Raw genomic sequence first — 13,870 nt, 5'->3', positions numbered from 1 at the left:
TTCCAGTCTCCCCAAACTGTCCAAACAGACAATTCAAGACTAAATACAATGACTAATGCAAACTGTCCGCAAGAGTCATTGCATTTAGTCTCAAACGGGAATCTAAGGTTCACTCAGCATGAACAACAGTTGTTTATATAGCAAATTACACTGATCACATACAAGAACATACAAAAGGTAAAATTCAATTACAGACAAATATAGACATCGACAGTTGTTTATGTAACTAATTTCAAATGCTGGGTTTCAAGGGTGCTTATGCTTTATTATTGTAGTTGGGTATATGTGTGTGTGTGTGTGTGTGTGTATCATGAGGGTCTGTGTGTATCATGAGGATGTGTGTAGTTGTCATGCTAGTAAAATTTGAGGGCAAACTAGTGATCAATGTTGTTTTGTGTGATTACAGATTATGGAAATCTATCCACTATTGCTTTAAGTCTGAAGGACCCTGCTATTGTGAAGGAGAGGATGGAACGTTTTCTGCAGGGTTTGGGCTTAGCTGATTCTACAAACCAAACTATCTTGTGCCTAAAAGCAAGGATGAAATCCTCACCTTATGACTGCCATTGAGCTTGTTGTGAGTGATTGGGAGGACAAATGGATTGATGTGTACTTCGACATAAGTTCAAAGTTGCTAGACATTTGCAATGCATTTAGCTCTGAGCTTTCACATCTGAACCAGGGAAACCTTTCTCTTAAGTGTGCACTGCACAATTGAGAGAGATGCAACGAATGGTCTCTCCTTTATGCTCCCTTTTCTTTAAACCATTGGTCTTTTCCCATTACTTTTAAATCAAAGTCCACAAAACAACTTCACATCTTTAGGTTCCAATCTTTGGAAGGAAGATCCAAAGTGTCTTGAATGGATAGAATCCAAGGAATCGGGATCCGTTGTTTATGTGAATTTTGGCAGCATCACAGTTATGTCAGCAGAACAACTCTTGGAGTTTGCTTGGGGTTTGGCCAACAACAAGAAACCCTTTTTGTGGATCATTAGGCCTGACCTTGTCATCGGAGGTTCAGTGATTTTTTCATCTGAGTTTGTGAATGAAACTAAAGATAAAAGCCTCATAGCAAGTTGGTGTCCACAGGAGCAAGTGTTGAACCATCCTTGGTGGATTCTTGACTTATTGTGGATGGAACTCAACCACTGAAAGTGTTTATGCTGGAGTACCAATGTTGTGTTGGCAATTCTTTGCAGATCAGCCAACAAACTGCAGATATATCTACAATGAATGGGAAATTGGGATTGAAATTGATACCAATATGAAGAGAGAAGAGGTGGAGAAGCTGGTGAATGACTTGATGGCAGGAGAGAAAGGAAAGAAAATGAGACAAAAGATCGTGGAGTTGAAGAAGAAGGCAGAGGAAGCCACTACACCCAGTGGTTGTTCATTCATGAACTTGGACAAAATCATTAAGGAGGTGTTGCTTAATTAGATAAACATTAGATTAATCGAAGGTTTTTTTTTTGGGGGGGGGGGGGGGGGGTGTTCCTTTTTAGGATTAGTAGTATTTTCGGTCTGTCAGTATTTTTTGTGTGTGGTTGTGTGTGTGTGTGTGTGTGTGTGTGTGTGTGTATGTGGGTGTGGGTGTGTGTGTGGCTGTGTGTGTGTCTGTGTGTATGTGGGTGTGGGTGTGTGTGTGTGTGTGGCTGTGTGTATGTGTGTGTGTGTGGTTGTGTGTGTGTGTATATGGGTGTGTGTGTGTGGGTGTGTGTGTGTGGTTGTGTGTGTGTGTGGCTGTGTGTGTGTGTGTTTGTGTGTCTGTGTGTATGTGGGTATGTGGGTGTGGGTGTGGGTGTTTGTGTGTGTGGGTGGGTGTATGTGGGTGTGTGTGTGTGAAATAGTAGTCTATCATAATACATATAAAGATAGTAGACCGTACATACGTACCTGGAGTTGCTATAATCAAAGAGCTTCCACAGCAACGCCAATTAGCAGTAGTAAATGATAACCTTAAAAAAAACCATACAGAAATTACCCACAGTGTATTTAAAGCCTTTTATCAACAATATGACTCTCACTTCATGGTCATACATTGACTCTCACTTCACAGTGTGTTATGGGCATGCAGTGGAGTTGTTTCATACTAAGTTCTGCCACGTAATTTTGAGAATTGAAAGGAGGAAACCTAACCTACCAGCTTGCACGACATGCAAAATCTTATGCACTAATGGATAGACATACCATATATATAACCATGCTTAATTATAAGCTTCGCACCATATATATAACCATATTATGCCATATTATATTATTACGGGATTATTTCTGCCATTTGGTTCACACAAGTAATTCTTAAACAGCTCTCTGTACTCATCACTCATGAAAAGTATCTAAAGTTTGAAACTAATTTATTAATCTCAAGTTATACTATGGACTTTGGTCAATAATCAATAGGTGAGGTGTACCAACAGTGTATATTGCTCAGAAAATGGTGTGACTGCAGTTATAACGGACCAAGCTTCAAGTGATAACACTGATTTCATTCTTGGCAAACATGCCTTTAGCCGGATGGCTCAAACCACTGATGCAGCTGCTTCTCTATTAGCCCTTGGCGTGCTTGATATTGATTTCAATATAGACGGTAACATAAAAAAACTCTCATCATCATATAACCCATTTTGCATCAATATTTGCCTTTTTTTTTTACTTAACTGAGGCTTTTATCTTTCTATCTGTCTCTAGTGTTGCATGCAACTACCCAGATAAAAACATAACAATCAAGATAGATGAGAGCAACAACAACCCATATTACTTTGCTTTTGTCATTTGGTATCAACAAGGAAGGAGAGACATAATTGTTGTGCAGCTCTGTGAGGTACTATCTGTCTCCCAATTAACTCCTTTGTTTTGTGATAACTAAGTTACAATTTTGTTAAATTTTTAGACAGAATTAACTCAATTTTTTAATCTGATCATTTTAGTAGGAAGGACGTAGGTAAAACGTTTACTAAATTATATTTTCAACTAAATAACAATTGCTTGCTATATTGAAATCACTAGAGATCAATCACCCAGCTTTTTACCAAACCATTGGAAACTATCCCTTTCTTTTATTACAAGTACAAAATCTCAATTGAATTATAAATTTATAGTACTATTAGTTGGGGGAAAGCATTAAAGATAACCAACCCCTTTAACATTGGGAAACAGTGCCAGTGCATAGCAATGGCAATTAATGACAGTAATTTCTTTACTGTGTGCAGACTCAAAACTTTGTGTGCAAGTTCCTGGATAGAAGCCATGGGGCAGTGTGGACTACTACCTCTCCACCGAGTGGACCCTTGTCTTTAAGGATGTTGTTTAGTGATGAAGAAGAGGGAGAAGAAACATGGGTTGTTCCTATTAATAACATACCCGGAGACTGGAAGGCTGGTGAAACATACGATTAGGGGTACAAGTGAACCAATAGAGAATTTAGCAGCAAAACAAATTCATTAATATGGCATACTATTATGATTTTATTTTTCTACGAATAAGTAGTGATGGCATAGTAGGGCAGTACATACTATGCATGTCACCCAATTCCATTGTATTGAAGTAATTTTTTCATTTTTACATCTCTAATCATACAAATTTTGCATATTAGTGATTTCAGACCCATATCCCTCATTGGCTGTGTTTGCAAAATTATTGCTAAAATCCTTTCTAATAGGCTTAGTAAGGTCTTGAATCACCTTATTGATGAAAGACAGTCAGCATTTGTTAAGGGTAGACAGCTGCTTCATGGAGTCTTTATTGCTAATGAGGTTGTTGAGGAGGCTAGGAGGTTAAAGAAATCTTGCTTGGTGTTTAAAGTGGATTTTGAAAAAGCCTATGACTCTGTGTCTTGGCAATTCCTTTTTTATATGATAAATCTATTTAGGGTCATATGAAAACCTTGATTTCTGTAGGCTTAGGTTCTCTCTAGTTTGTCATATGAACAGAGTTATTGGTATGCTATCTGGTGAATTGATTTTGGTTTTGCTGCTTGACTCTTCCTATTTTTGTTACAGGCTCAAGGGAGATGATCTAGTTCTCATTTTTGTTCTTCCTAATCATTTTCTGATGTCTTTTTTTTCTGTGATTTGATTGATGGTTGGCTGTCTGAGGTTAATGTAACTTGTGCAGGTTTTGAAGCATATGCTAGGAAGGAGCGTTCATAACTTTATTTGTGTTGCATTACTAAATTAATTCTTATGATATAAAATTGTTCTATGTTTGAACATCAATTATTGGTAAATATCTTCTCTTCTTGAATGAATGCAGGCATTGCAACTTCTGCTCGAGTTTTTCTTTGGTGAAGTTTGGAGAAGCCAACAGTTATGGGACTATAAAGAGTTTAAAGGCTAAGTAGGAAATCCTAACACTACAGGGTGTCAAGAATTGAGGCAAGAACATTTATGATACTGTACAGATATGGTAGAGACACACTATTCAAAGATGAAAAAGTAGGTATGCCTAATCTTAATTATTAATATACTTTGGAATTGTGGTTGATTTCCATTATGTGATTTATTTACTTGTGTTTGTAGATGTGAGGTGACAAGGGCAAATAAATGGGGGCTTTATAAGGAAAGGATACTTATCAGCAGCAGCATCAATCTTTCAAACTTGCATAGTGCTCCTCTTTGTATTCAAGGATTGAAAATAATGACCTGGGATTGAAAATGAATTCTCTCCTAAATGCCATGTTACTGTTTGCCGCTAAATTTTGTAATTGTAATATGTTCTTGGCATATGTAATTATTCTTTTATCGGTTTATAGGTTCATGAAGGTTTTTATTATGATATTTGTTAAGCTAGAGGTTTGTAATGTTGCTTTCATTTTCTAAGTACAATTTTGTTATTTTAAGTATACTTAGAAATTTGTTAAGCTAGAGGTTTATAGGCTGATTAAGGATTCAAACCACCTATGAATTGTACAATTTTGATTCATTATCAAAAGCTTGCTATGATAACATTCACAAAAATTTATCAAAGACCACATGTCTAACCTAGTAATTTAGAGCAGAGGAAGATAGCTTGGGTCAATTGGAAGACAATATGTCAACCAAAAGACAGAGGTGGCCTTGGAGTGAAAAAGATCTTAGGACATTTAACGCAGCCCTGTTGGGAAAATGGCAATGGGATCTTTTTCACAAGCACGAGGAGCCTTGGGCAAAAATACTAGATTCTAAGTATGGTGATTGGAGGGCTTTGGAGGAAGGCACAATAGCTAATCAAGATTCCATTTGGTGGAAGGACATCATCTCAATTCTGCACCAGCAGCAGAATTCTGCAATTAGAAAGGAAACTGGCTAGATGGTGGGGGGCGGAGACAAGTTCAGATTTTGGGAGGATCCGTGGTTAGATACTGCCATGCCTTTAAGGGAGAAATACCCACGGTTATACAACATATCCTCTCAAAAACAGACAACCATCTCACGCATGGGAACCAACAACAGCACTGGATGGGAATGGAATCTCACTTGGAGAAGGGATCTTTTTGAATCAGAGCTACTATTGGCGGATACTTTTATTGGGGATTTAGCTCAGCAGCAAGTTCAGCCTCATAGGGAAGATAAATGGATATGGAAGCATGACCAAAGTGGATATTACTCATCAAAAAGCGGGTATGATTTGATATGGAGAGAGCTAAGGGGGGCAATCCAGAATTCTGATTTTATGGACCTATGGAAATTAAAAATCCCAGCCAAATCAGCTATCTTAGCTTGGAGATTGATCAAAGACAAGTTACCAACAAAAATGAATCTTATAAGGTGCCAAGTGGAGGTAAATGACAGGTTGTGTCCATTCTGTGGACTTAAAGATGAGGAGGCAGAGCACTTATTTTTTTAACTGCAGTTGTACCCTACCCCTGTGGTGGGAGTCTATATCTTGGGCTAATTTAACAACAACACTACCAATTAACCCAAGAGACCATTTCCTGTAGCACACACTCGGGGCAGCTAGAGTAAGGAACCTTACAAGATGGAAATACTGGTGGGTGGCTTTGACTTGGTCAATTTTGAACCACAAAAATAAAATAGTCTTCCAAAACCACACGTTTAATGGGACTAGATTAATGGATGATGCAGTTTTTGTACTCTGGTCGTGGCTTAAAGTTTTGGAGAAGGATTTTGCTGTACATCTCAATCAATGGTCCTCAAACCTAAAGGAAGCTATTACTAGCTAGGTGGGGAGGGGTGGTTTATAATCATGTAATAGCTAAAGGGGTAATAGCTTGGGTCTGTGTACTCACAGGACCCAATTGCATACTTACTTCAATAGTTGTATCTCTACTACCTCTGGTACTATTTCACATTAATATATATCTATTTTTGCTGAGCCAAAAAAAAACACACACATATTTTATACTTGAAACATGATTAGGCCAACACAGTATAATCTTAAAAAATTAAGGATATAAAGACAAGTGGCCCATAGAAGAGACATATCTTTAGAGGTTTAGGGACAATGATATTACACAATAGGATTCTTAAGCATTACTCCTCATCCTAGTCATCAACCATATTTACAACCACATAGTATTGGCACTAAGAATGATAAACAAAGAATGGTTATAAGCTTCATACTATGGTATTTCATGTAATTGTTTTCATTTGAAAGGTTATCTTATAACCCCTAAAGGTGACCCAATTAATTCCTATAACTCATGAAGGATTAAGCATTATTGTAGTTCTCAAATGGGTGAGTTGTTCTGGTAACTCATAAAGATTCAGTCATTCTAGTAGCTTTCAAAGGAGCTAGCTAATCCTACAACTCATTAAGAGTCTTCCGTTCCTGAAACTCATAAGTCGGCTAATTCTATAACTCATCAAGAGTCAGTCATTCTTGAAATTCATGCCAAGCTAGCTAATCATATATTTACTTAATGCATTTTGAAGATTTCATTATCTCTTTCTAACTCTTATTCCTTTCCCAAAACCATATAAGTAGAACTAAGCTTAGGGTGTCTTTACAAGCTTAATAATATGGTAGGCACTACAACATTTAAAATTTCAAAGCAAAGCACATAATAATAGCAATTGTACATAGGTTTGATCACACATAACACACTATAGAATATTATTTGTCATAATTACCAAACAATTCTAAAAGCTATAGCGTCATGGTACTTTAACATGACATATAGAGTTTTAGGTTTATCAAAGAATTTCCCATAACAAATCCAGGACTATATCCCAACAATGCAAATAGTACAAGAGCAAGCAATCAATATACTTTATCATCTCACACCCATACTCCATGTCAAGCATTATATTTTTTTCATATTTAGACATAACTTGGCTTAGGTTCTAGGCCAATATTGGACTTTATTTTCAACCAGCTTATTGGACTTTAAAATACATCCCGCAACATCAAATGACTCAAATCCATTACTACAGAATACAAATACCCAAAGGAACTACAAGACAACATATTTTAGTTATTAGCAACAACCATATTCTCATCTTGATAAGAAGCACAAATACAGATGCATATACTCACAGATTGTCAATTGTCGTCAGTGGCGGAGATATTCCTAATCAGCACTGATGACTTAGCAGCACACAGAACACAAGCAACAATGAACCTTGACAGCGACTAAAGAAGACGAAAAAATCACCTGAGCAGCAAAGTAGACATCATATATACAAAGTTAAGCAATTGCTTTCGAAACATGACAACAGAGACATACCTTCGATGGCTTCCCTGGGAGTCTTAAAACCAACCACAATGGACTTCCAAAATCGCTTCCCACCCTTTCCTTTCATAGTTTTCTTCGACCTGCGAAAGTGAGAAAATGTTAAAACGAGGAACGCCTAATGTTAAAATGAAAGGACGTACCTCAATCGATAAGTGGCAGACACGAACTCCACAAAGACCAACTCCACAATGTGGTTGCAGTCACGGAAGCGCAGCCCAGTTTGCGACAAAGACGAACTTAGGGCAGAAGGAGAAAGAAGAAGAACGCCCTGGGAGTCTTAAGGCGAACCACGATGCACTTCCAAAATCGATTCCCACCCTTTCCAGGACTCTTTCCTTTCCTAGATTTCTTCGACCTGCAAAAGCGAGCAAATGTTAAAACGAGGAACGCCTAATGTTAAAACGAAAGGACGTACCTCAATCGATAAGTGGCAGAGACGAACTCCACAAACACGAACTCCACAATGTGGTTGCAGTGACGGAAGTGCAGGCCAGTTTGCGACAAAGACGAACTTAGGCAGAAGGAGAAAGAAGAAGAACGATAGATTTCGAGCGCGCGGGTTGTGCAATTTCAGATTTTTAATATATAATGACAACAACATCGATTTTTTTAAAAATAATCGATGTTAACATCAACTAGGTAACATCGGTTTTATTAAAACCGATGTTAAAATCAACTCCATAACATCGGTTTTTCCCAAACTGATGTTGACAACGACACACCAACATCGGTTTTTCCAAAACCGATGTTAACTACTCCATAGTAACATCGGTTATTTAAATAATCGATGTTAATATCGAGTAGTTAACATCGGTTTTTTCGAAACCGATGTTAACTATGTCTACTTATTTACAAAAATGCCACCGCGCTTTTGTTAACATCGATTTTGTGAATAACCGATGTTAACCGTGCAATGTTAAATCTAAAAATTGTAGTAGTACTTCTTACGATAGAATATTTTCCATAGAAATGTTTGAGCATATGAAGAACTATAAAGATCTTCTCAAGAAGATATCCAAATGGATGAAAGAGGATATCCTTTTATTTGTTCATATCATGTGCCACAAAGCATATGCTTAACACTTTTAGGACAAGGTGTTTTTGATGGGTTAGGAAATGTTAGGAAGAAGAAAACATTGCAGCCAAGTATAATAACCCACGTGCAGATTAGTTACGTGTAGTTAGTTACGTGGAGTTAGTTAATTCAGTTGTTGGTTGTTAGAGTTTGTTAATCTTGTTAGTTAGGTTGGTTATGCATGTAAAGAAAGCTACATTATATAAAAGTTTGCATGCATAATGAATAAACAAAAGTGACATAAACTTGAAGGACCAAAAATATTGAGAGACTAAGACAAATAAATTTAAAGTTGGAGGACCAAAAACAAAAGTGACATAAAATTGAAGGACAAAAAATATTTAAATAATATTGTCGGCAGATAAATCAAACTTTTTTACTAACAGAAGATTTAAACTCACAATCTTTTCATTCCTTATCTCCTTCCACCATTAAGTCAAGCTTATATCTCGCGGGATAAATCAAACTTAAAATGTAGTTTAGACATGATTTTTCATGGGTTTTGCCAATTGAATTTTTTTTCCCATTATACTTACTACTTAGAGTAGCTCTCTATTTAAAAGGAAAAAGATGCATCCTATTCATAACAATATTCAATTTTAAGGTGTCTCTTGATTTTATTAGTGTTTTGCACTCACTAAAGGTCAAGAGAAACATGTTTAGATTGATGTTTGCAAACTTAAATTTGAACTAAACTTAGATTTGTAACCTGAATTTACAAAAATATATTAATAGTTATTTTCTCAAACTCAGTTTTCAGGTTAAATTTTAGCCTCAAACATATGTTTAGAAGGAAAGATCAAACACGATATGAAATTAATTTTTCCCTCCAAATTAAGTTTTGAACTCCCACCTACAAACCAAACATAGCCAAAAGTTGAATGCTCTATTTCCGATAATGTATTCATTATGTAACCTTTGTCATTACGTATTTATGCAATCTAGCTATACTAATTGGATGTGTTAGACTTATTATTAGTTTGTTTAGTAGAGTTTTTTTTTATTATAGCAAATAATTGCATTTTTTTTATCTCCCTAAATATCGTGATTATGCAATTTGGATCTAGTAAGTTTTAATTGTGCTAATTGTATTTCTAATATTTTTCCCAATTTTCAATCAAGTCCTCCATAGGGTATATAAAATATGTGAACCCATAACACTTTTCTCTAAAACCAAGATGAGATCCACGAAGCCACTTAACTTATTTAATGTATGTATAAATTATAAACATAGCTAGAAAAATGGTATACGACGAAGGTTATAAGACCAAATACATATAATCCCAAATATAATGTTATTCACACGAGAACATTATGAAAAAGTGGTTCGAATACATATAATCCCAACAGAAACAAAATAGTATAGAACATTAATTAAATAAACACAGAAGCACGTACTATCTTTGTATCCTAATGAGTTGAGTATATTGCCAACAATGGCCAAAGAAGTTTCATCGTCATCCTCAACCAAAACACTGATGATATCAACTCTCTCATGTGCCATTTTCTTTTAGTTTTTTTATCGACCTTTCTTTTGTCTTAGACTTGGAGCAAACAAGAGAAAACCATTGTAAGAAGACACTGAAAGTCTAAGACTATATAAAGAGGAGTTTTTCCCTTTATCAAAAAATGATGGTTACTTACATGTGTCACTTCAGTTCTTCAAGTAGAGAGACAAGGAAAGTAGAGAAAATATTTTACCAGAACTTATCCCATATACTATCTAATTTGTATCTTTCAATTTATATAGAGTTCTTTTGAAACACTATATCTTCTTGATGCAAAAGTTTGAATCTGCATTCACATTCCAAAATATACTTTAGTTAGGCCAAACTAAGAATATTTTCTCAATTGCTATGTTCTAGCTATTTGCACATTTTCTAGCTATTGGTATTCTGTTACATCAAGGAATAGTTGGGCATATCATTTACTTATTGTCAAAGATCAAACTGATAAGATATTAAATAAATTGATTAATATAGGATACAAAAACTCAATTACTTATGGATAAGGTAAACCTACAACTTGTGTTTCCAAAATACAGCACATTCACTATTAGAAAATACACTTTCAACATCGGTTATTTAGAACATTCTACATCGGTTTTAAAACCGATGTTGAAAGTTACGATGTTGAATGTATGAATGTTAACATCGGTTTTGGAGAACCGATGTTAACATACATATGACAACATCGGTTCTCTAAATAACCGATGTTAAACACAATGAACAACAGCAAAAAAAGTGTACGCATGATGAACGTTGACATCGGTTTTCCAGTAAAACCGATGTTAATATGTTAGTTTAATATCGGTTTTCGAGAAAAACCGATGTTAATATATGCCCTTAACATCGGTTTTTCTAGAAAACCGATGTCAACGTTGATGATGCATACACTTATTTGGTGTAGTTCTTTGTGTATAACATCGGTTAATTATAAATAACCGATGTTAATATTCAAATATTCACATTGATTATTTATAATTAACCGATGTTAATGTACACTAGTTGACATCGGTTATCTACAGATAACCGATGTTAAAATAAAAACGCTGACATCGGTTATTCCCCAAAAACCGATGTTAATATACAAACGTTAACATCGGTTTCGTATTATAACCGATGTTGGTAATGATATTAACATCGGTTTTTGTTAATAACCGATGTTGTTTTCAAATATTTTTTTTATATATACTTTCTGTTTTTACAGTAAACCCAAAATTGTACCTGTCAAATGCAATTTCAGGAGGCCCAATTCACAGCAAAGAAACATTTTATTCTGCTTTCAAGCAGTTTTAATGATAATAAACATCAAATAGAAGATTTATATATTATAAAGAACAATCAACAAATGAATTCAATGTTCATGTTACATAAAAAATGTCAAAAATGTTAAAAAAATGTCCCTAAATCCTAGGCCTGATCTCTAACTCGGAGATAAAACTGTGCCCACTGGATCCGCAATGCTTTTAATCTCTCAGGCTCCAATGGTCTAGGGTCGTTAAAATACTGCATGATTAAATAAATCATATTAAGTTAATAATGTAATACAAATTATAAATAAATCGATTTTGTTTGAAATAAACTTACCGCTTCCCAATTATTTCTAAAACTTCCTAAAATGATGGTGGACATCCAGTGCATGACATAGTAGCCGCACTCAGTAGTTCCTTTTTGTCTATTACACTAAATACATAATGAAATTTGGATATTAATTAAACAACTAGTGTACAGACACATAAAGAAATATATATAAGTGGAAGTTTTATGTAAATGACGTACCTTGACGACAATCCACCTAGCAGGAGCCTTTGATTTAGGCTGTGGAGCATCATCAAGACCCTTGATAGCACTGTTCCATATGAGTAACAATTAAAAACTGGTGTTGTACGTTGAGGTATTACAATGCAAATGTATTGAAAAGAACACTAACCTATTAATAATCCCCTTAAGGTAGTTGTCTGGCCTGTTATGTAATGAACAAAACCAGACAACTAAGTGTTCCTTGGGCAGGATGACCACCATCTGCCAATGTCCGCTGCAGTGGAACCTAAAATGGGTTAGTACATTAGTAAACATTAATTAAATTTTGTTATTTTGTGACTTACCCATTTAGGTAGGCTCCAAGATACACATCGCGTTGTGAACTCTGCATCCAACTCTTTATGTAACTTTCAGATTCAAACTGCGATTGCCCAGACCTCTGAATGGACTGAGGCTCGAGGAATTCATAGATATCAGAATTCCCCGCTCGCATACATGTTTCAGTGAGATGCCTGTTTATGTTAAGTCAAAGTTAAATATTTATGAATTGAAAGCCATAACTTAGGTAAATAAAAGCATTTTATATAAAGACTTACAGAATCCACAACTGTAACACTGATATGCTGAGACATTGACCATCGTGTGCGATTTCAGAGAGGTCTTCGTTCTTTATGTACAGGGGGAAATCTGGATTAACTACCCCGAACACGGTGGCATCCCATCTAACCTGATAAGGCCTCAAGAAAAGCTTTGGGATGGTCAATGTCATTAGATAAAGCGGATCATCGACCTCCGAATCGGGCTTCAGAGGTGGTTTTGGCGGAGACACAGCTACTTGTTCATGAAACGAAGTTAAATAGCCAAATTTGAGGCACACTTAATGAATTAATTTAAAAAGAAGAAACATATAGTAAGGACAATAAGTACCTGGTTTGATAAAGACTTGATCTGATGTGTCGGCCAAGCAAGGAAGGTGTGAAGTGCCTGCCCCACTAAGGAAACCTCAACAGTGGGTACAGGAACTGCAGCATCTGCATCTTTAACCTTGTCCACACTCACCTTTACTTGGCCAGGCAACAAAGGAGTGTTATGAACAAGAGTGGATCCCTCATAAACTCTCCCCACGGTAACCAGGCGGGCAGGATCTGCTTCTATGTACAAGCCGTACCTGTCAGAGTCACCCGTCTCAGGATCGTTTCCTGAGGGATCAACACAACTCCCCTTTGTGCTCACCCGAGGACCGAAGGGACCAGGACCAACCAGAGGCTCAGGAGGTCCCTGGTATTGCATCTGTGACTGAAGCTGGCTGAAGGATGTCATGACCTGCCTCGTCACTTTCTCTGTGATGGACTCCTCTAGCTAGTCCCTGATCTGCTGAGTCAGCTGCTATAATTCGTCAGGAGGTAGGGAGGAAGCGCTGCGGGACGACCGTGGAGCTGATCCAAAGTATTGCTTGATGGTGACACCGGCTCCAGCAGCACGGACACGTCCAGGGTGCTCTGGACGTCCAATAGCAACGGCCAGAACATCTTAACGTCCATGGGGGATGAACGATCCCTGTGTGGCCTGCTCCTCAAACGAATTCTGCACAGAAAACACACAGTGGAACATGGCATTCTCAAAATATTCAAACATAATTGTAATGGTTAGTTGAAAATGACTTACAATCTTCTCAGCGATTTCCTTTGCGGCCTTAGTCGTCATCTCCCATGTCTTCTTCGTGCGGGTCATCTTCCACTTCACGTGGCGTCTGACCAGGGATGGAGGGTCGATGACGCCATCAACGTTTCCGGACTGTGCAGCTTCCTGCATCTTCTTCTTGGTCTTCTCAGCCAGGAGCTTCTGCTCCAAATAA

At 36.7% G+C, this 13,870-nt stretch overlaps 2 pseudogenes; both read left to right on the top strand.

The window, feature by feature from the left end:
* Positions 1-923: 923 nt before the first annotated feature.
* On the top strand, positions 924-1,440 carry LOC106797022 (7-deoxyloganetin glucosyltransferase-like; annotated as a pseudogene).
* Positions 1,441-2,015: 575 nt separating this feature from the next.
* LOC100813561 (expansin-like B1) lies at positions 2,016-3,584 on the top strand (annotated as a pseudogene).
* Positions 3,585-13,870: the final 10,286 nt, after the last annotated feature.

Source organism: Glycine max, chromosome 18 (assembly GCF_000004515.6).
Source record: "Glycine max cultivar Williams 82 chromosome 18, Glycine_max_v4.0, whole genome shotgun sequence".
NCBI lineage: Eukaryota > Viridiplantae > Streptophyta > Magnoliopsida > Fabales > Fabaceae > Glycine > Glycine max.
Note: the sequence above shows the minus strand (reverse complement) of the source record. Positions and strands in the feature narration are given on the sequence as shown.